Source organism: Mirounga leonina, unplaced genomic scaffold (genome assembly GCF_011800145.1).
Source record: "Mirounga leonina isolate KUSES-001 unplaced genomic scaffold, KU_Mleo_1.0 Mir_53, whole genome shotgun sequence".
Lineage (NCBI taxonomy): Eukaryota > Metazoa > Chordata > Mammalia > Carnivora > Phocidae > Mirounga > Mirounga leonina.
The window spans coordinates 98,441,562-98,462,587 of NW_023270807.1; positions in this window are offsets into that span (position 1 = coordinate 98,441,562).

The following is a 21,026-nucleotide window of genomic DNA, read 5'->3' on the forward strand; positions in this document are numbered from 1 at the left end:
AGATAAAAACAGCCCCAACAAAAGCCTGCTCTCTGTTGCCAAAGGGCTAAGAAAGGGACAAAAATCTTTTAGACAACAGTTGCTCTGTTCTACTCTTCGTTGTATCAGACAACAGGAGCTTCCTCTACTTCCTATCTCACCTAAAGCTCAAGGAGAAGGGGAGCTAAGAAACACTTGTGAGAGTCACAGCCCAGGGACACAGGCCCACTAAAAGTCTAAGATTTAATCATAAGATTATAGAAGACTTCCTCTTCCCCACACCTTAACACCATACCAGCAGGGCTCCAGTATACCAGTGGCTTCCAGCTGAAAGATCTGCAAGATGCAAAATATGTGGAGATGTAACTGACAAAACTGAAAGGAGAAACCAACAAATCTATGGTATTAACTGGAGACTTTACCACCACTCTCTCAACAAGTGCTAGAACAACTAGAAAGAAAATTAGCAAGGATATAAAAGAACGCAATAACACCATCAACCAACAGAATCTAATTGATATTTATAGGACATTCCACCCAACAATAGCCGACTAACCATTTTTTTCAAGTGTCCATAGAACCTACATCAAGATAGATCATAACATGGGCCATAAAAGAAACCTCAACAAACTTAAAAGAATTAAAATTATACAGTAGTTTCTCTGACCACAGTGGAGTAAAACTAGAAGTAAATAACATACAGAAAACAGGAAAATCCCCAAACACTTGGAAACTAAACACTTCTAAATCTATGAGTCAAAGAGGGAAATTTTAAAAAATACATGGAACTGAATGAAAATGAAAACAGTATATCAAAATTTGTGGAAGGCTCCTAATGCTGTGCTGAGGCAAACTTATTGTACTAAAAACACACATTACAAAGGGAAAAAAGTTTTAAATCTGTATTCTAGAATCCCTCCTCAAGAATTTAGGGGGGAAAAAGAAAAATAAACTCAAAGTAAGCAGTATAAAGGAAATAATAAAGCCAAAATCCAATGAAATTGAAAGCAGAAAATCAGTAGAAAATCCATAAAATAGCTATTCTTTGCAAACATAAAATTGATAAAAATTAACAAAGAAAAAAGACACAAATGATTGGTATCGAGAATGAAAATGTGGATATCAATAGAGACCCTGCGTATTAGTTTGCTAGGGCTGCTCTAACAAAGTACCACAGACCGAGGGGCTTGACAAACAGAAATTTATTTTCTCACAGTGCTGGTGGCTGTAAGTCCAAAATCAAGGTGTTGGCGTGTTTGGTTCCTCCTAAAGGCTTTGAAACAAAGATCTGTTCCAGGCTTCTCTTTAAGGCTGTCTTCCCTCTATGCATATCTCTTTGTCCAAACCTCCTTTTTATAAGGATACCAGTCACACTAAATTAAGGTTAATCTAAGGACTTCACTTTATTACCTCTTTAAAGACCTTGTCTCCAAATAAGATCACATTCTGAGGTACTGAGGGTTAGGACTTCAACCTATGAATTCTGTGGGACAATGCAACCCATAATACCCTGCAAGCAACAAAAGGATAACAAAGAAATGCTTCAAAAGACTCCATACACATAAAGTTGAAAATTTAGACAAAATAGGCCAACTCTCTGAAAAACACAATCTACCACAGCTCACCTAATATGAAATCCGTAGGCAACAAGAGTGAACCTAGCTGAATGTCTAAAGTTATTAAGAAAATTAAATCTTGATACCAAAAACAGACTAAGATAATTCAAAAAAGAAAATTGCAGACCAATATTTCTCATGAATATAGATGTAAAAAGCCATAGCAAAATATTAACAAATAGAAATCAGCAATATAAAAATAACTATACTCCATGGTCAATTAGGATTTATTCCAGAGATATAAGACTAGTTCAATATAATCCACATTAGCGGATTAAAGAAGAAAAATTACCTAGAAAGAAAAATGACAATTAATGCAGAAAAAGCATTTCAAAAAATTCAACACCTATTCTTGATTACAAAAAAAAAAAAAAAAAAAAATCTCTCAGGCAAGTAAGAATAGAAGAAAATTTCTACAATTTCCCCAACTCAATTAAAAGTACCTACAAAAAAACTCATTGCTAAAATTTTGCTTAATAGTGAAAAATTGAATATTTTTCTCCTAAGATCAGAAATAAGGCAAGGTTGTCTGTTCACAGACACACAGATCAATGGATTAGAACTGAGAATCCAGAAATAGGATTCACACAAATATGGCCCACTGACTTTGACAAGATGAAAAAGCGATTCAACACAGGAATAATAGCCCTGTCAAGAAATGGTACTGGGCAAGTGGATATCCATAGGCAACAAAAGTGAACCTAGATTGAAGACTCACCTTATAAAAAAGTTAACTCAAAATGGATTACAAACTTAAATATAAAATATACCTAAATTTTTAAGGAAAAAAATGGGAGTAAATCTTTGGCAACTAAATCTAGGCAAAAAATTTCTTAGATTTGACACCAAAAGTACAATCTATAGAAGGAAAATGGGGAAAGTGATATAAGCAAGATGACAGTATAGGAACTTCTAGTACATGTCTCCTCCAAGAAATATCAATTTGAACAATATCCATGCACAAAAATGCCTTCATAAGAGGTAGGAATTATAGTACCTGAGTGGAGCACAGAAATAAGAAAAGATCCATTACCCCATCACCTCTCCAAGCCTAGGCAGCTCAGCATGGAGAGAAACACCCTTCTGTGGGGGAAAGAGAGTGAAGTCACCGTTTGACTTCATTAAAGACCCTATACAAGGGCCCCTCCAGTGCCAGACCAACTTCCATGAGCCCAAGCCTCTGCCCTCACCAGTGCCAGGCCAATATCCATGGACCTAGCCTCTAGACCAGTTCCAGCCTGCCCCAGCTCCTACAGTTCCAGGCTCTAGGAAGGATCCTGTAGACTAAGGTTTCTGGTCTGCCTAATGCTGAGCTGCTCTAGGTGGTCTCAGCCTCCAAGCTGGCGCCCACAGACTCAGCCTTCAGGCAGTCCTCCCAAAGCCCCAGGCTCCAGGCTGACTCTTGTAAACTGAGGCTCCCAGCCTGCCCCAGCATTGGGTCAGCCCCCATGGACCCAGGTCCCAGGCCTACCACCACATATGCAAGTGCCAGACCTACCCCAGTGAACTTAGGCTGCAGACCCACCCCCCTAGACCCAGGCACCAGACCTGCCCACCTGAGGGTATATAGGTTGTCCAATTTGTTGGTGATAATTGTTCATAGTCGTCTTTTATGATCTTTTGTATTTCTATAGTATCAGTTGTAACGTCTCCTCTTTCATTTCTGATTTTATTTATTTGAGTTCTCTTTTTTTCTTGATAGGTCTAGCTAAAGATTTGTCTATTTTGTTTACTTTTTCAAAAACTAACTCTTAGTTTCAGTGGTCTTTTTAGACTCTATTTCATTTATTTCCACTCTGATAATTGCTATTTCCTTCTTTCTACTAACATTGGCCTTAGTTTGTTCTTTTTCTAGTTCCTTGAGGAACAGAGAGAAGCTCAGTGCTCTTTTTTTTCCTCAATATTTTATTATGAAAAAGTTCAGACATATAAAAGTTTTAATAATTTTACAATGAACATCCATATATGCACTACCTATAGTCTACAATGAACATTTCATACAGTAGCCTTATCTTATATCTGACCATCTATCCATCCCCAGTCACTGCATTACCCTTTCTTACTTTTTATATGATTGCATTTTTTTTTGTGGCCTGATTTATTTTTATTGTTTCTTTTTTTTTTTTAATTTTATTATGTTATGTTAGTCACCATACAACACATCATTGGTTTTTGATGTGGTGATCCACGATCCATTGTTTTCGTATAACACCCAGTGCTCCATGCAGTACATGCCCTCCTTAATACCCATCACCGGGCTAACCAATCCCCCCTCCCCCCCCAAAACCCTGTTTGTTTCTCAGAGTCCATAGTCTCTCATGGTTCATCTCTCCCTCCAATTCCATGCTTTTTACTGGTGAATTCTACCAAACATTTAAAGAAGAATTAACACCAATACTTCTCAAATTCTGCAAAAAATTTCAAGAAAATGGAACACCCCCAAACTCATTTTTTGAGGCCAACATTACCTTTATATCAAAACCAAAAGAGGATACCACAAGAAAATAATACTACAGGCCAATATCCCTGATGAATATAAATGCAAAAATTCTCAATAAAATACTAGCAAACCAATTCCAATAGCACGTTAGAAGGATCATATATTATGATCAAATGGGATTTTTCTCTGGAATGCAAGGATAATTCAACACACACAGATCAATAAATGCAATACACTACAGTAATAGAATGAAAGATTAAAATTATATGATCATTTCAGTAGATGGCAAAAAAGCATTTGACAAAATTCAGCATCCTTTTGATTACAAAAATTCTAAACAAACTGGGTGTAGAAGGGAATTACCTTAACATAACAAAGGCCACATATGACAAGCCCACAGTTAACATCATACTTTTTTTTTTAAGATTTTATTTATTTATTTGAGAGAGAGAGAATGAGAGAGAGAGAGTACATGAGAGGGGGGAGGGTCAGAGGGAGAAGCAGACTCCCCGCCGAGCAGGGAGCCCGATGCGGGACTCGATCCAGGGACTCCAGGATCATGACCTGAGCCGAAAGCAGTCGCTTAACCAACTGAGCCACCCAGGCGCCCTAACATCATACTTAACGGTGAAAGGTTGAAAGCTTTCCCTAGGAGGTCAGGAATAAGATGAGGGTGCCCACTCTAACTATTCCTATTCAGCATAGTGCTGAAAGTCCTAAGCAAAGCAATTAGGCAAGAAAAAGAAATAAAGTGCTTCCAAACTGAGAAGGAAGAAATTTTCAGATGATGATCTTATATATAGAAAATCCTAAAGATTCCACCAAAAGTCTGTTAGAACTAGTAAGTTCAGAAATGTTGGAGGATACAAAATCAACATAAAAATCAGTTGCATTTTCATACACTAGCAACAAACTATCTGAAAGAGAAATAAAGAAAATAATCCCATTTATAATAGCATCAAAACAATGAAATACTTAGGAATATATTTAACCAAGGAGGTGAAAGATCTGTACACTGAAAATTATAGGATATTGATGACAAAAATTAAAGAAGATACAAATATATGGAAATGTATCCCATTTTCATGTATTAAGAGAATTACTATTATTAAAATGTTCATACTACTCAAAGTGATATATAGCATCAAAGCAATCCCTATCAGAATCCCAATGGCACTTTTTAAAGATATAGAACAAACAGTCTTAAAATGCATATGGAACCACAAAAACCCTGAATAGCCAAAGCAACCCTGAGAAAGAAGAACTAAGCTGGAGGCATCATACTTACTGATTTCAATCCTTATGATAATGCTATAGTAATCAAAATAATATGATACTGGCAGAAAATCAGACACATAGATCTATGGAACAGAATTGAGAGCCCAGAAATAAACCCACACATAGGCAGTCAACTAATATTTGACAAGGGACCCAAGAATATTCAATGGGGAAAGGACAGTCTGGTTAATAAACGGTCCTAGGAGAAGAACTAAACAATCACATGCAAAAGAATGAAATTGGACCCCTATCACACCACACACACAAATTAACTTAAAATAGATTTAAATATAGGACTTTAAACCATAAAACTCCTAGGAGAATACATGAAGTAAAAGCTCCTTGACATTGGACTTGGCAGCAATTTTCTGGTTCTGTCACCAAAAGCACAAGCAACAAAAGCAAATGAGTGAGACCACATCAAACTAAAACACTTCTACACAACAAAAGGAACAATAAAATTAAAAGGCAACGTACAGAATGGGAGGAAATATTTATAAACATATACTCATAAAAAGTTAGTATCATAAATTTATAAGGAATTTATATAATTCAATAGCAAAAACAATTTTATTAAAAAGATGGGCAGAGGACCTGAATAGACATTCTGCCAAAGAAGCATACAAATGGCCAACAGGTACATGAAAAGGTGTGCAGCTAATCATCAGGGAAATGCAAATCAAAACCACAATGAGATATCAGCTCACACCTATTAGGATGGTGATATCAAAAAGACAAGAGATAACAAGTGTTGAAAAGAGAACATTTATACACTTTTGGTGGGAATGTACATGCAGCCACTAGGGTCAACAGTATGGACATCCTTCAAAAAATTAAAAATAGAACTAACATATGATCCAGCAATTCCACTTTTTGGTATATACCCAAAGGAAATGAAATCAGTATCTCAAAGACTTATGTGCACCCCCATGTTCATTGCAGCATTATTCACGATAGTCAAGACATGAAAACAACCTAAGTGTCCAATGATTAACACACACAGTGGAATATTATTCAGCTATAAGAAAGAAATTCTGCTTTTTCACAATAACATGGTTGGAGGGCTAAGTGAAAGAAGTCAGATAAAGACAAATACTGTATGATGACCCTTAAATATGAAATCTAAAAAGGCCAAACTCATAGAAATATAGAGTATAATGGTAGTTGTCTGGCCCCTGGGGTGGGGAAAACAAAGAGATGTTGATCGAAGTGTACAAACTTACAGTTTTAAGATGACTAAGTTTTGGGTATATAATGTACAGTATGGTAACTGTAGTTAATAATACTGTTTTATACACTTGAAAGTTGCTAAGTGAGTAGATCTTAAATATTCTCACCATAGAAAAAGCAATGGTAATTATGTGAGGTGTTAGAAGTGTTAAACCACTTAATTTTGATAATCACTCACAATATAAATGTGTTTCAAATCATCCTGTTTTATACCTTAAACTTAACACAATAGTATATGTCAATTATATCTCAATAAAGCTGAGGGGGAGGAAGACACTGAATCTTAAAAAAATGCATATTGCCAGACAGAAATGTTTATATCGCTCCCATTTCCTTGGGTGGAAAAATGGACAGAGTTCAGCAAATTTTACCTTAAAACAGGTTCAAGAAACCTCATATTGTGTCTGTGTCATCAGCCCCAGAGAACAGAAAGATAAAACTCTCGCATAGAAAATTCTGATAGCAGAACGAATATTTAGAAGGGAAAAATTGGGTAAATTGGACATCATCAACATTAACAACTTATGTTCTGTGAGAAACCCTATTAATGAGATGAAAAAATAAGCTACAGAGGGGGAGAAAATATTTACAAATCATATATCCAACAAAGGCTTACTACCTTGAATATATAAAAAATTCTTTGTTTTTGAGAGAGAGAGAGGGAGAGAAAGAGAGCACGGGGTGGGGACAGGGAGTGGCAGAGGGAGAGGAGAGAGAATCTTAAGCAGACTTCACTGAGCGCAGGGCCCACCCAGGACTTGATCTCATGACCCCTAGACCATGACCTGAGCGGAAATCAATAGTCAGACGCTCAACTGACTGAGCCACCCAGGCGCCCCTATAAATAATTCTGAAAAAAAAATCAACATTAAAAACAAAGGACTTAACTAGAAAATGGATAAAGACATTTCCTTAAGAAATGAGACATTTCCCTCAAAGAGGATACCCAGATGTCAGATATGCACATGAAATGATGTTCAGCATCATTAAGGAAATTAAAACCACATTGAGCTATCTATACACATGTAACAGAATGGCTAAAACAAACAAACAAAGAAAATAGTGGAAACCCCAAAAGCTGGCAAGGATGCAGAGAAACTGGATCACTCATAAACTGCTGGAGAGAATGTATAATATTACAGTCACTCTAGAAACATTTTTGCAAGTGACTTTAAAAAGCTAAACATACAACTACGATTCCTCCTGGGCATTTATTCCAGAGAAATAAACACTTGTATTCACACAAAAACCTGTACATGAGTGATTAAAACACCTTCATTCATAATAACCAAAAGCTGGAAGCAACCAAGATGTCCATCACCAGGTGAATGGTTAAACAAACTGTAGTACATCCATATCATGACGTATTTCCTAAAAATAACAAGCAGCAAGCTATTGGTAAAAACAATAATGTGGGTGAATCTCCAGAGACTCATGCTGAATGAAAAAAGTCGATCCTAAAAGATTATATACGGCATGACTCAATATGTACCATTATTGAAATGACAAAACTACAGAAAAGGAGAGGGCATGTTAAGGTGGGCTGGAAGTGGGAGGGAGGTGGGATATTGTACTACATGTGGTTTTACAAATTGTTACCATTAAGGAAAAATTGGGTAAAGGATAGCCAGGGTTCCTCTGTATTATTTCTCACAACTGCATCTGAATCTACTATTATCTAAAAATAAAATTTTAACTGAAAAAATTCTACTAATGAACGCTCAGAATGCAGACACCTCTACTTGCATGGATCATTTAGATTTTCAGTACAGTAAGGGGAAATTCTGTGGAAGACTGAATGCGTTTTAAATTCTGTAATTGCCTTCCTTAAGAAGAAATTGGTGAATTCACCAAAGAGACTCACTAATGACTGCAGGGATTTATTCATATTATTGACTGGCTTATTAGTAAGCCACAGAAATAACAGAAAATCAAAATGAACACAGTCTCAATTTGTTTTCTTTTTATTCCAGAGTTGTAGTGTTCCTTAATCAAATCAAAGAGAAATTACAATTTATCCTGTGGTTGTGGCTATTATTTCTCCATATGAGGATTGCCAGTTAAAATACATGTCTTTTTTATCAAACTCAAGTTGAATGTATTTAACTAAATTTGTTATTCCTTTACTCATTCCTCCACTAAACATAGATTTATTGAGTACCTACCATGTGCCAGGCACTGCTCCAGATACAGAATTTCCAGAAGGGAAGCAAGCAGAGGCCATGCTCTTCTAGCACACCACATGCCCTGTAATAAGGACTATGCAATAATTCTCTGCTTGAGTACAGTCCAAGAAAAAGTTGTTTTCCTGAATTATGCTGGTTGGTTGGTTGGTTGGTTGGTTGGTTGGTTGGTTGGTTTGGTTGGTAGAAAACAAACCCAAAAAAAGACATTGCAATGCTGTGAGGACCATGTGCTATTTGAGAATCTCAACACAAGCATCTGGAAGCATCTTCTGTTCCCTTCTAGTGGATTCCCCACTGCCATGTCTCACTTTGCACTTTGCACTGTGTTTCAGTATATACACTGCCTCCAGTTCATCTAGAAGAAGGGAACGTGTGGGGGGAGTGAGTTCTTCGCTTTGGTGGCCTTTGTTTGCTCACAGACATGCCTCCCTGGTTATTCTGCAAGTTCCTGTGCATGCATCAGCCTGGGAATGGAAGCAAAGCAGTGATGGAAGCGCTCTTACTCTACAGGGTCTCCTTGTTTCTTTTTTTTTTTTTTTTTAAGATTTTATTTATTTATTTGAGAGAGAGAGAATGAGAGACAGAGGGCACGAGAGGGAAGAGGGTCAGAGGGAGAAGCAGACCCCCCGCCGAGCAGGGAGCCCGATGTGGGACTCGATCCCGGGACTCCAGGATCACGACCTGAGCCGAAGGCAGGCGCTTAACCAACTGAGCCACCTAGGTGCCCAGTCTCCTTGTTTCTTAAGAAAATAACTCAGTACTCTGTCTTCTTCCTTCATAGTTCTAAATCTAAATTAGATTTAAATTTTAGATTCATTCTTGTTCCACTGGAAAGTATGGTGGAAGGCTGCTCAGGATACCACAGACCTCATTTCTATTATGACATCCTAGGGGAAATCTGAGTTCAGTAGAACCACAGTGGGAGCCTAAAAACACAACAAAAAAGAGTGGAGAAAAAAAACAAGTGGGGCCCATTGTCTTAGCAATGATTTTATAGGCTTGCATTCTAGATGGGAATGTTAGGTTAACTGTCTCTTTTTAGGAATATTTTACTTTCAATTTTTACTAAACATAAATCCCAAGGATGCTGTATTCATTAAGACTGCTTAAGTGATTTTTGCGACTAGAATTGGATAAGATGTCTGATTATGAATAAGAATTTGCTGCAGAGTGTTGTAAAAAGGGTAATGAGTTGCAGCTGGGTCACTGAAATCCACTGACAGGGCTAAGTAAAGAACGGTTGATAGATACATCTGTGTGTGACAAAGAATTTGAAGCTCTTTCCTAGACTCGTGGTACAGCTTCGACAAAATGTTTCCCTTCATTTGTAATAAAAGTACATTAGTTCTTCTAAGCTGCCAATATCTACCTCACAACGTAGAATCGAGAGCAGAGGGTAGCCACTGCTCCGTGTACATCTGTTAGGGCTATACCCGATTCCCCTGAGAGCAGCTCATACAGAGTGATCCTCCAGCCAGGATCCCCTTTGACTGCACAAAGGCACTAAACAAAATCTGTCCTCATAGGGGGTGGAGGGGCAGAGAGAAGCAGCCCCTCCTCCCCGGATTTTCCCCTCCAGCCAGGCATCCCTCAATAGGATCCTTCCTTAACCCCAGTACTAATTCTCTAGGTCTTTATCTGAACTACTTTTAAATTAAATTTAAGCAACTATTTGCTCCATTAATCCATGTAGCCCGTTAGCACACTGTGTGCATTTACTGTACAATATTTCAAATGAAGTGAAACTTCAAAGCCGTTTGATAGGTATGGGAAAGGGGGGCCTGATATAGCCAGAAGGAAGTAATAATCTCCCAAGGATTTCAGCAGGAGAGCTAAACTTAGCGGCAGACTTCACTTTCCATTTAACTTTAAATGTATAGCTACTTGGAGCAACTTGGGACCCTGCCTTGTGTTGCAGATAAAGCCTTAGGAACGAGGAGAATGTATATATTCTGGTCAGAATGAGTATTTCCCATCATCTCAAATATTCCTTTCCTGCCCAAGTTACCAAGGAAACAGGGTTCTAGTGTTTTGCTTGCAAATGTATGTTCTTTACCTTGAAGTGGGAGTCCTCTCTGTGAGGAAGGGTTAGTGTTACAGGGAGATCCAGAGGGCTGGAAGGAAAGGGGTAGGGGCAAAGGACAACATGCCATCCCAGGATCTGGCTTCGGGGTATCACCAAGGGGTCAGAGGAAATAAGACCATTTTACTCCCTCCCCTTATGGGAATTGGGATACACAAAAGATGGGTGCATTTCTTTCCTTTGACTTCCGCTCCCAGTTAAACAATGGACTGGACAGACCGAGGTCTTTCCAGGCAAGTTGGAAGTAGATCAGCATGGATCAAAGTTTTGCAGCTTGCCTCTGGTTCCAAGTCACATAAACCACACATAAACACACACATACACACACATACACACATACACACACATACACACACACATACACACTCACTCACTCACTGTATTCAATCACGTAGTGTTTTCTCCCTCATTTGCAACTCATTATCTGACAGCAAGTGTTTCCCAAAATGTGAAAACCCACAGTCCCTACAATATGGTATAGAGGGTGCATGATTAAAATATCCAAATCTGTGTGAAAGAGGGAAAAAAGTTTTATTCTGAACTTCCTATCTGCAATTAGTAATTAGTCTCTTATCTAGAAGTTAGAATCTTTTGACTCTAGTCAATAACTTCACTTCCTTCCCATCTTTGGTATAACATTAATTCGGTTAGACTTTGTCATACCAGGACCTCACTGGGAAGAACTTAGAGTACTTTGGGGAAAAGACTGAAAGCATCCCAGAAACAATTCCACTTGAAAACATAGAAAACTCTACTAGACAATGAATAGTGAAATGCTAAAGGAATATACTCAGATGCAAAAAAAAAGTTTCAGGTAGTGTGTTGTGGGGGCTGGAATTCAGGGGTGTGATAAGGAAGAGATAGTCGGGGGTGGGGGGCAGATTCTCCCCTGTACACTCTAAAAGGATGCACCTGTCTTAGAGACCAAACCCGGGGTCATTTTCCACATGGCCTCGTTTCCCACTGCATGAGTCACTTGGTTGCGTGTTCAGTTTTTAAATCTGAAAGCCCTAGTCCTCCCCAGTCACAGCTGTGCAGGCAAGGACAATCACAATCAGAATACTTAAGGGAAAAGCAAACACACTCTTACCAGCGAATGTCCACCAATATGCTGAGTAAGAAGTTGCTCTTGGTTACTTGTTCACTTGACCGTGCTCTAGATGTGCATGTGTGTTGTATTAGAATTGTTCGGGAAAACAGCCCTTCTATTTTCAGATTTTTGTGTAGCTTTTTATTGCCGATGTTGTGAGGGCACAGGTTTTCTTTTCATATAAAACGTGAATTAGAAGTGGAAGAAAAAGAGAAGTATTTGATTGCCCTCAATCAGACTCTAGCTTTCTGTTGTCATTAAATCAGAGGCTTATTTGAAATCCGTTATTGACAGTAACCCATTCTTAGCCTGCTTATGTGACTCTCAAGTTCATGTGTAATTTCATGTTTTATTTGTTCTTCATGCACTGCTTGCGTGATGTGCTCATTGTTATGCACCATTTCTGGGGAGTCTCTCCTTGGAGCGTGCTTAGAGAGCTGACAGAAAACAGAACTCAGTCTGTGGATTAGTCATGTGGAAATGACAGTGTAAAAATCAAATTGAATTTATAAGCCCACTTCTTCAATCCTTGCTTAAGAAAGTAACTGCAATTTGAAATGGCATCGTTTTAACATGTTTTAGTTTCTCTATATCAGAGGTATATAATGCTCAGAGTCAGCTAAATTATTAAACCTTTTCTAATTTCCATCAGAATTCTCCCTGGACTAAAAAAATGTGACAACCTCAGGGTGAATGTGAACTGAAATCTACTTGTAAAACTAGCTTGGAGGTGTGGGTGTTCTACTTCTCTGTTAGCTGTTGGTGGTTCTGCGGGAGTGTATCTTATAAATATATATGTATATATTTGTGCCTACATATATGTCTGTACTTTCACACTAATCTATTTCTCCACACCTTGTCCTCTGTGCCAATTAAATCTCTCTCAAGGAGTAATAGTCATGTCATGCATTATTGTAAGTAAACAAATGTGTACGTTAAGATCATTTCTTACCCATTTGTCACCTCTAACCTTTGTGTAAAATGTCTTTTGCATTAGCATAAATATTAAGAAGATGCCATTTCTGCTATATATAGGGTTGCCTTCAGCTAATCAGTTTTTCATGCATTTAAATAGGAATATTAGAATGATGGTAATTAGTTTAGTTTTCCATGAATGATCCGTCAAGACATTGCCTTGCACTGGATGGTACTGCTCCGGATAAGTGGGACAGAGTTAAATTGTTAGCAGGGTTGGAATATCTTTAGTGTTTTGTTGGTGACTTAAAAAAAAAAAATCATCTGAAGACTATTATCTTTTCTAAGAGTAAGTGCACAAGTTGCTTGAGAAAGACTAATGTGAATCATGGAGACTAAGTGAAATTGTAATGAATTGTAAAATAAGACCTGCTTATTACATGCAAGAGAAACAAGGCTTTCAGGTAGATGACAAAACCTCACACGCACAGATGAATATGGGAACATTCATAAGTATTTTTAGAAGAAGTACCTTTTAACAAAATGAAACTGCTCTCCTTCCTTTGCACAAACATACCTGTATGGTTCCACAAATTACTTTCACATGTAAACTCAAACGTTGTAAGGTTGAATTTAAAATAACTTGTGCTTTTATGCAATATACATGTATATCATTAAACTACCTTTATGCCACCAACAAACATTTTAAACTGCCTGGTGGCTGGGAGCTCTGCTTCCGCCATGCTTTCCTCTTTGTCTGAACAGCAGTGTTTGTTTGCACCAAGATATCGAAATAATTGCATGTTTTGCTTCATTGTTTTCTAAAAATTAGTAGGAAATTGGAGAAAATTATTGGTTTGATACTGCAAAAAGCATAGTCTTTTAAACCTATAATCCAGATAAGGGCAGAAATCTCGATACATGCTGAAAATAGCAAATCTTTAGCTCAAAAAAGAAAATAATAGCAAATCTTAAAGAAGACAAGTACACATTCAATGAGAAGGGAAAGAACAAATATGGAAGCAGGATATTTTCTACAAAAGTCTGTGCTTGTACGTGTTGATATAAACATGTATAGTAACACACCTGCATTCTTGTCAGTACTTAGCGTGGAACATACCAGGTTGACAATAGTAGTTATCTTTGGGGCTTAGAGTGGGATTTCTGGAAAAAAAAAAAAAGGTAAAGAGAGACTTTTGCTTCTTATTTCAGTATCCTCAGTATTTTTGCAATATATATTTGTGTATCACCTGGGAAACTTAAAAGACAGTAATAAGTAAATGACTAAAAGAACATGCATAAAAAGCTTGAAATATATTGCCAAAATTTCTGTCTACCAGGTGATGTTTAGAGATTTTAGAATCCTTTTTATAGTTCAGAAAATAGAAGTTCCTTCTGACACTCTAGTCTGTCTTTGGGATGTTAGTCCCACTTATATTTTCTCAGGACACCTTATGCACAAAAACACAGGACTACCTACCTGTTGTCAAGTGCCATCCTCCTAACAACCCAATGGTGTTCACTGGGTAAGTGTAATGATTTCCATGTTATCAGTCAGGTGATGATACTGAGACTCAGGAAGGTTTATAAGAAATTTGCCCAAGGTCATATAGACAGCCATAGGTAATAGAATGAACACGAATCCATGAGCACATCTCTAGGTACAGGTCTAATGTGTTGCACTGATTGCTATGGATTGAAGGTGTTCCCCAAAATTCATATGTTGAAGTCCTAGCCCCCAACACACACACCCATATGACTGTTTTGGAGACAAAGTCTTTAAGACGGTAATTAAGGTTAAATAAGGTCATAAGCATAGAGCCCTGATCTGACTGACCTGGTGTCCTTACAAAAAGAGAAAGAGACATCAGAGATCAATCTCTCTCTCTCTCTCTCTCTCTACCATATGAGGACACAGTGGGCATACATAAGCTAGGAGGAGAGCTCCCACCAGGAACCAAGTCAGCTGACACCTTGATCTTAGGCTTCCCAGCCTGCGGAACTGTGAGAAAATAAATTTCTAGTGTTTAGGTGCCCCAGGATATGGTATTTTGTGATGGCAGCTGAGCAGATGGTAGGGGAAAGACACTTAGTGTTCCTGAAGGCCAAAGACATTCCAGCATCCTTCTGTCCCCCCAAATCTTTTCACTTTCCCAAGGAACAACCTACAGGATCTGTCCTTTTATCATTTTCAGCCACCAATATGTAATATCATGGCACAGGGTGGTCTGAGGCATGTGAGTGTAGCAGGGAAAATAATGCCGGAGTGAAAAGGGAAGAACAGCACAGGCCTGTTAGACAATCTAAGGGAAAGACTTGCCATGCCACTAACAAATCCCAAATGACTTTGAAAACGTAACCATTGAAGCTTTCTGTTTACAGCAACCTGGAAAGGCCATGATCTTTGGGTTTAGACAGACATGGACTTAAATTCCAGCTCTGCTACTTAAAATCGTAGAACTAGTTCCTTAGCCTAAACCTCAGTTCTCTAGGAATTTGGGTTGTGCTTGAGTTTTGGCTTGAACCTATTAGAACTATGGGAATGAAATATAACAATACACATCATATAATCCCCTCAGCTCCTGGCACATGCTAGGTACCTAATACAGTGTTGTCACTGTTCCTTTTGCTTCATTTCTTCTCATATCTTGCTTCTATTCCTGCTCTTTTACAAAAAAAAAAAAATTGTTTTTATTTTACAAGTGTGTTGGACAAAGCTTAAAATCCATAGACAAACTCTGTTATACTTTGCATTTCTACATTGGTTTGTGTTTCAACAAAGTGCTTCCACATACACTAATCTTACTTGCTTTTCTAAATACTGTTATTAACTGTCAGTCCTCATTATTAACTTTCCTCTTGATCAGCAGGTTGCTCCTATGTCACAGGAAGCTAGAATATTAACTCTTAGAGGACACAAATATAGTGTCAACATAAAGCTCAAGAGACTGTGTTTTATGTGCCACCATGTTTCATGCCATCAGCATATTATAACAACACTTGGAAAAAAGTTTAAGTAGTTATTGGCTTTTGTTGCCAATATCAAGATTTATTGGTTCAAGAGTTATTGATCATGGGCAAATCTCAGCCATTATTATGCCTTGAAGACAAATAAATCTTTATCAGCTGAACATGAATCAATATAATTATGCTTCACTTATGCACATCTTTTTCCTAACCATATTGGGTTTTCAACCAAATCATGAAATATGAGAGAAACTACTTAGGGAGGCAGTGGTGAGGAATTATGCCGAGAACATTCGTGTTTTGCAGCAGTGCCAGTACTTGATAAAGCCAAGTCTTACCAGCTCTTGACAGAATGGAGGTAATCTCCGCAAAATGTAGAAGTTAATTTTTGAAGATACTGACTCAGATATACAAAAATATCATAAGATAGAATAAAAGGCTTTAGAGCCAGAAGAATATAACAATCACATCACATGCCAGAAGAGGTAGCTGCGAGAGGTCTAGAAAAAGAAGGTAGACAAGTTGGGGAAAGCCCAGGGAACCTGAGTTTATTTTAAATCTTCCTCAGTGATTCTAATGTGCAGCCTTTGAGGAAGGACGGACTCTGTTATTAGATGCAAAAAAGTATCTTTCAACATTTTCTTCTATGAACAGACTAGTTTTATGTCTTTTTATTCAGTGCAACCATATCACCTCTGGTGAAACTGAAGCCTTCAGTTCTTCGTTATAGGATCTGCAGTTCTTACCTATGACTTACTGTAAATCTACTCTCAATGCCAGATTTTTTCCTGTTGTTTGATTCTGTTATGCTTGCTCATTATCCTGCCCATCTTTGTTTCATTTGTACATTTGATCAGCTCCCTTCTCTGTCTCAGTCGCAGATACTGATAGAAGTTGGAGCAGAGACAGAGCACCATAGCACCCCCAAATCCATACTGTTTTAAATAGCTGTTAATACCTGCTGGGGCTTCTTTGCAGCCTCTCTATACCTTATACACATGCCCCTATGTCAGGCTGTATAAAATGCAGTATTGACATTTTAAAAAAGAATCTTGAATAGGATTTAAGGTGGTTTCTAATGTGTATCAAGCTGTCTGTCAAAACACAAGCACAACACTAATTATGTGGGAGTGTGATTAATATCTGGCATATGACTCTGAACTCTTAGACACAGGAAATATCTTATTTTCTTTTCTACTGACCCCCTCATCAAATGCAAACTGACTCTGTTTTTCGTGCCTTTTGATTTCCGGTTGACCTCACAGAAAACTTGAAAACTCACCTAGGCTTCCTGTGACAGTATTGCCAATGGAGATGGGAAGAGCTGCATGGTATGGAAGTCCATCCTTTATCATTCTGTCGCCCATGATTGAGGCAGACGTATCTAAGCAAATGGAAGCTGATCGTGGTTTCCATGATAATTTTGTGGGGTCTGATGCCCAGTTCTAGGAATTCAAAAAAGGAAACAAAGAGCCAGGAAAGGGAAAGAAAGAATTATGTGCTTCCTTGAAATTTTTTTTTAATGAAAATATTCTTTCAGTTATATTTAGAAATCAAAGCATAGCACCTCCAATGTGAATGGGAGCTATCATATGAACACAGCTCTTAGTGGTGGCTTACTGTGGCGTTACCCAAAGTGTACAAAATACCCAGTAATGCTCTAGTGAGGCACAAACCTTACTTCGCCATTTCCCAAATGCCACATCTGGCATTTGCCACATGGCTTCACGAATTGGTGCATCAAGTCAAAGAACAGCCATGGGGTGGGGGTGGGGGGGCAAAAGGGGAGTTGTCTGTAAAGCGTCCAAGGCAGTTTAGGAATGTGGTTTTACTACTTGGGTGGTTGGGACCTTCAGGACAAAATCCACAGCCAAGTTTTACAGCCATATGTGACAAGCTGCCCTTCACACTCCCTTACCTTACGTATTGCTTTACGATCTACAAAGCACTTTCACACTCAACCTAATTTACTCCTTTAAACCACTTTGTGGAATAAGTCATTATCCCACATTTACAGAGAATGCCAAGGCTCAGAGAGGACTAGAGACTCACCCCAGGGCTCCTGCTTGTCGTGGCAGTCTGGGGGCTGACCCCAGTCATGGACTTCAGTTTCCAGCTCTCTTCCCTAAAACGCAGCTCCCTACTTTTATGTGTAAGATTTTTCTCTATTCTCCAAATATTTCTGTACAGATCAGAGCCATTAAGACATTCTGCATCCCTCTGTCTACCTTTATGATGATGGTGGCTGGAAGCTGATATTCTCTTAGACACATGCCCTGTCTTTCCACCTCATTTCAGACCCTTCTGGGAAAGAACTTTTATCAGGAGTATGTTCCACACACAGTGTACATTTTATATCTATTTCTTCATGATGTGAAACCCTTCTGGGAACTATTATTTATAAATATTTTTCTAAACTGTCTCTTAAGTTATTTAGTGGTTATTTTGTGATATGGTAGAAAGAATCTCCTAAACTGGAGATTAGATTTGTGGTGAGCAGCTAGATCAACTGTCAATTTGTGTGATTTTTGTGTGCCCTACCAGGTGTGATAGAGGGAGGATAACCAGAGGGACATCAGGGAATACCTGGGATGCCAAGGAGCATGGCTGGTGTGACAGACAGAGCACTGATTTATGAGTCAGAAGACCTGGGTTCTGGATGTGGCTTTGCTAATAACACTGTGCTATGGGACTTTGATGAGGTCATTCATTTGATCTCTAAATTTCCATTCTGTCACCTTAAAAAGAAAGAGTAATATTCTTGACTGTGTGAAAGCAGCCCATGAAGTGCTATAGAAATTTAAGATAAAATTGCCATAGTATACAACTTTTACAAAAACCATAATCATGTATTTCCTTTGCAAATGTTGAGTCAGTCCATTAAGATATACCCCATGTAAACATCTTTTAACCTAGATCATATCATTCTCTGATTACTATTATAAATCTCAAACAGGAAGAATAGAGATATATAGTACATAACATTCACAGATCTTAAGTAGACATAATGCTAAGGGCTGAGTTTTCTTTGATTGACTCCCCCTGACTCCTTTTCTCAGTAACGTAATTGTCAGCCTGTGTTTCATAGATAAGCACAGCTCATGGAAGAATTTAGTTTCAGCATAGAGTCATCAAGTACCTACTGTGCAGCAGCCCCCCAAAGTTTGTTCAGTGGTCCAGAGTTTCCTTTGCCTTTGTTCATTTTCAAGCAGTCGAATTCATATTTCCTCCTCAAAATTCAGAGATAGTTGAGTAAAGGTGAACACTTAAATCGATTTTTGAGGCAGAAAGTTGGAATGTGTCTCTCTTCTAAAAGCGAGCAAGTACACTGTCAAACCACTTTAGCATAAGACAGGAGTCATTGCTATGAAAAAATTGCACACATCACAGGAAAGCATTACTTGGATGGGGGACAGAAGCAACCCAATAATGATGGACCATGATAAGATCATGTCACCACCGCTTTATAAACAAAAGCTCTTCAACACAACCAATGTCAGCAAAAAGTTCACTTATTCTTGCTTTACTGAGCATGAAATGGGATTGAAAGATGGTATTAAATGGATTATTAAACTGAAGAAATGATGTCTTGTTATCTTTCACACCAAAGCCTCCACTTGAGACATGCATTGTCTCAGGGAAAAAACTCTCCAAAGACTCAGGTCCTTTATATGAAACCTGAGCCTTTTAAAGTTAAGACTGAAAGTTTTATTTCCCACTTCCTTGCTGGACCTGTGAACTGTTGCTCTTCAGTTATTTTATTCTTATGTCAACATGTGGAAAAAGAATGTTTGTGAGAACTTATAAATTTCAAGCACAGTAAACTCTTGATTTTTTTATGTACCAAGAAAGGAAAAATAATTTATTTTAAAAATCTATAAGCCATTCTTTAAATTTCTAGCCTTTTCTCCACTAATTAGTTTTTAAGTTACTACAGGTTCCAGATTAGACATAAGCAATGTCTTCAAAATCTTGCTTGGTTTAGACTTTTGAAAACAAGTTATATAATGAAGCCTATTTATTAAAAATCCAAAGAACTAAAAGGATCAAATAATCATTATTTCCCATTTTTATACAAAAGAAAATTGACATTCTTATATAATTAAGACCCAAGCCAAAGAATGACATTAGCAGCAAATAAAGGCTTTACTGTTTCTGAAACTTGTAATTATTTTAATATGTCAACTCAGCTAAACAGGAAACATCAAGCCTAGATATAATTTTTACAGTCTTCAAAAGGACTCCAAGTTTTGTTTTTGGCAATACCGTAGATGATCATAGACTATAAACTCTGAATAGACACTGTCTCTAAGAAGAATTGAAAATAATGGAATTTTTTAAAAGCTTTAAATGCTTATATGAGATAGTAGAAATGTTAAACATTCACAGACATCAAAAACTACTCAAAGAAGGAACAGGAGATGTGAGCTGATTACTGAAGCCAGCATTTACCCTGAGGGTGTGTGCTCAAGTTGATCTTGAACTTTATGATCTCAGGGTGAACAGGAGTTACAGACTAAGAGAATCTCTCCCAGGATGGTGAATTTAATAGGAATATCTCCTAGCATAAAGTGTAAAGGCAAACTAGAAAAAGCCTAGCCCTTCAACAATCATCTATATCCTAGAAGAAACAACAAAAACTGCTTCTCTGGGTAGAACAGGAAAATTGGCACTGGAAGGAAAACATTTTCCCTCAAAATCTCTAACAACAGCAGACATCAGATGAGTTTACCAACCAAATTCACACTTGCCAGTCATTCACAATCTTCAATTTGGGAATGCACTTTACAGCAGTCCTGGGTTGAAGATTGCATCAGTAACTTTACAGAGACAGATGCAAATCCTGTATGGAAACCCATCTGCAACCTGCCTTCAAAGAAATGTCATGGACAAAGTGTCATGAGCTTACAGTGGAGAACCTAAACACATGAACAAACAGACTCCATAAGCAAAACTTTAGCTACTATGATTATCAGAAACAAAATATAAAGTGAGTATGTGTAATATGTTTAAAGAAATAAAATATGGAAGTGAAAGTGTTTGTGGGGCAAAAGACTTTAAAAATTAACCAAGGATGGGGTACCTGGGTAGCTCAGTTGGTTAAGCATCCAGCTCTTGATCTCAGTTCAGGTCTTGATCTTAGGGTTGTGAGGTCAAGCCCCACATTGGGCTCCACACTGGGCATGGAGCCTATGGAAAGAAAGAAAGAAAGAAAGAAAGAAAGAAAGAAAGAAAGAAAGAA